We start from the raw sequence: 3,497 nt of genomic DNA, 5'->3' as shown, positions 1-3,497 counted from the left end.
TTCCCTCAATCTCAATGATTCAACCTAAGATGAAGTGTTGTACGATTATGAGAATTATACATCCATTCCAGATCTTAAATGCTCTTAATTAGCTACAATTTATTTAAATAATTATATTTTCTAATAACGCAACTTACGAATTTACAAATTATACTTGCCAATTTTATTAAGAATATTGCCCTTAATTATAGATGAGCCATTAAAAAGCTTAGGCAATAAAAATATGTAGATATAGAAAAAGGTTTGTACGGGATGTTCACTCACATGGATAATTAATCAGTTGTACTTCGTAATATATTATAGGTATTTTACACTTTTAATAAAATACATGCCATTGAACTAAATAATTTAATTGTGAACTTCATTAGATAATTTTGCATATAAAAAATTGCATGCATGTAAATTTCAAAAAAAATTATTACAATGTAAAAACTATATTCAAAGTTTTAGAGCACGTAAAAAATTATTAAAAAAAACATAAACAAGTTTATCGTAATAACGAGTAATTATATAAAATAATGAATAATAATCTTTAGAAAGTTTCTAATGGCCCATAAAACTAAGGCCCATCCAACTGAACACACCACTTCAGCCTAGTACGTAGGAAGAATATTGGCCCAAAGTATTGGTGTCATTAATGCCAAGCCCAAAAAATCACAACGGTTGATCTTATGCAAATGCCATTTCCGGATATTTCATCACGGATATTCAATAAACGACTTATTTTGAAGATGGTATTTCTTAGAATTGCACAACAATTAATATATAGCCATAATTTACATAATTTTAAATAACTAGCCGATCTGAATTATTTAGGCAATTTTTATTTGAAAAAATTACTTTTATATCCTTCTATTTTTTTCGTTTTTTTTTTTCAATTTTAGTCTGAAAAAATAGTTGACTTTCTGTTTTTATTATTAATCAATACTCGCAAATTTTATAAGGTATAGGCAGATTAGTTTATATCCTCAATAAATTCTTTTTAAATTTCGCATAAAACTTGCTTATTAAGGGATTAGTTAAATCAACAAAAGTAACGTATATGTTATGTAAAAATCTTCAGCCATGTATTTTGCTCTTTTATCATATTTGCAAATAAAAATATTTAGATCGTTGTTTGTTTGATAATAAACTGTTCAAGATCAAATTTTATGTTTGTTTACAAACAAATCAATCTCTGTTTGTTCACAAATAATTTAACTTTAATTTCTTAAACACGTGACCACAACTATTGAATATATACATCATCATGCCCGTTAGCTAGACCCTTTCATTTCATCAAAATCTCTATATGAGCCTTAGTTTTAAGCTCTATTCGTCAAAGCAATTGCTTAAAGCTTGTCTCGTAACAAACAAGCTGTTCCAAAGTCTGGTCGAGATTGTTAATAATTTGAAACGATTCCATCAAGACCGAACCAAGTGACCACGTGTGAGGAACTCGAAGTCAGAGTGTTGCTCTTTTAACTAAAAAACATTCTCCATTCGTCGTTGAGACTTAAGAATAAAGGGGAAAAAAAAACTAAAAGGGCGCAGAAACAATGTCTTTGGCGCGAGCTCCGACGCTCAACATTAATCTTATTGCTATGCTTGAGGTGGAGCCACCGATATTCATAGAGAATAATTTAGGAAATTTCTGACTCGCTCAGAAGAAGCTCTCTTGAGCGGAGATAAGACCGCGCCGAAAGACGCCTCGCGCGGGTGTCATGCGCGATGCACCATTTTGGTTGCGCGACGCGCGTGCCTCGCGATATGAGGTGCGCCCGAGGGGCAAGCCTCGTCGCGCCTGCGTGGCGCGTCAATTTCCGTGGAATTCGTCGTGAAACGACAGACAATAATTTTAAGTTGGAAAATCATCAATGAAAAAGTTGTTATAATTTTCAATGAAAATCAATAGCATCAAACACTACTACAAATTAACATATTGGGTGCGGAAGGGTATTAGGTGCGACATGTCGCACCTAAATGTCGCACCTAAGAACAGATTAGGTGCGACATGTCGCACCCGATAGTCTTCCATGCGCCTAAAAATTTCGCTGATGATTATGGCTATCCGGTGCGACTTTGTCGCACCTGATATGAAATTGTCGCATCGGATACTATTGGGTGCGACATATGTCGCACCTAATACCATTGGGTGCGACTCGTGTCGCACCTAATGGGTTTAAAAATTTAAAACGGTCAGAAATTCCCCCCGAATATATTGGGTTCTGGAATTTCACATTGGGTGCGACAGTGTCGCACCTAATAGTTTTAGGGTATTTAAAAACCCGAGCTTCTTCTTCTTCGCCCAAACCAACTCTCTCACTCTCTAACTCTCTCTTCTCTCTCTAACTCTCTCTCTCTCTCTCTCTCTCCGACGCTCGTCCCCGGCGCCACGAGCCCCGCCTCCAGCCCGACGCTCGTCCCCGGCGCGACCAGCCCCGCCTCCAGCGCCCGACGCTCGTCCCCGGCGCGACTAGCCCCGCCTCCAGCCTGACGCTCGTCCCCGGGCGACCAGCCCCGCCTCCAGCCCGACGCTCGTCTCCGGCGGACTAGCCCCGCCTCCATTCCCCGGCGCCGTCCTCCAGGTAAGCCTCACTCTCTCTCTCTGTCTCACTCTCTCTCCGTCAATCTCACTCTGTCTCTCTCCGACCCCTCCCGACCCACCCGAACATCCTCCGGCGACCAGGCCCGACCCACCCTCTCACCGCTCCGGCCTTGCTCCCCGGTACTTCACCACCTCGCTCCCTCCTCGAACACCACCGAGAACGAAAACCGAGAGGCCCGACTCCGTTGCACACCCGTTCGTTCCATTCTCTCTCTCGCTCGCCTTTTGGATTCAGACAAGAATATCCCGGTATGACGAATCCAAATTCCGTGGCTTTTTTTTTTTGCAATGTGTGTCTGTGTGTGATTAGATCCCGGTATTTTACTCGCAGCCCCGTCGTCTCAGTGAACGGCCTCAACCCTCGCTCACGCACAACAGCCCTCGGCCCAGCCCCCGGCCCACCCTCGGCCCAGCCATCGCCGCAGCTTGGTCACTCGCAGCCCCGTCGTCTCAGTGCCTCGTCGTCGCCTCGGAAAAACGTTAGGTATTTGTAATTATTAATATTTATAGATTATTTAATATTTTTAGATTATTTCATATAGATTAATTAGTAATATATATGAAAATAGTAACATGTTAGATTAAATGATAATATAACTTTGATGAAAATAGTAGGCATATAGTAATAGTCAATTTTTTTTAATAATGTGTAATATGATAGATTAGATTAATTAAGTTAAAAGTAATATATTAAATTAATTAGTAACGTGTTTAGTGTAATTTAATGTAATTGTAACATGATTTGTTTAAGTTGATTGCAATTTGTTGAAAATTTGGTTAATTAATTAATTTAATACTTTTTTAGTTAGATTAATTAATAATATATATGAATATATTTTAAAATGAATTAGTAACATATTTAATTTAATTTAGGCTCCATTGAAAATTTATTGATAAGATAATAAATGGA

General features: G+C 38.5%; 1 long non-coding RNA gene across 1 annotated transcript; it reads left to right on the top strand.

The window, feature by feature from the left end:
• The first annotated feature begins 2,535 nt into the window (after positions 1-2,535).
• Positions 2,536-3,050, top strand: LOC149388514 (uncharacterized). Its single transcript, XR_016300592.1, has 3 exons — positions 2,536-2,567; positions 2,669-2,836; positions 2,919-3,050. It is a non-coding gene; the product is annotated as an uncharacterized LOC149388514 (long non-coding RNA).
• The last annotated feature ends 447 nt before the right edge of the window (positions 3,051-3,497 follow it).

Source organism: Urtica dioica, chromosome 8 (assembly GCF_054948205.1).
Source record: "Urtica dioica subsp. dioica isolate 48M chromosome 8, U.dioica_male_clone48M_v1_H2, whole genome shotgun sequence".
In the NCBI taxonomy this organism is placed as follows: domain Eukaryota; kingdom Viridiplantae; phylum Streptophyta; class Magnoliopsida; order Rosales; family Urticaceae; genus Urtica; species Urtica dioica.
This window is presented reverse-complemented; position numbering and strand designations above follow the sequence as displayed.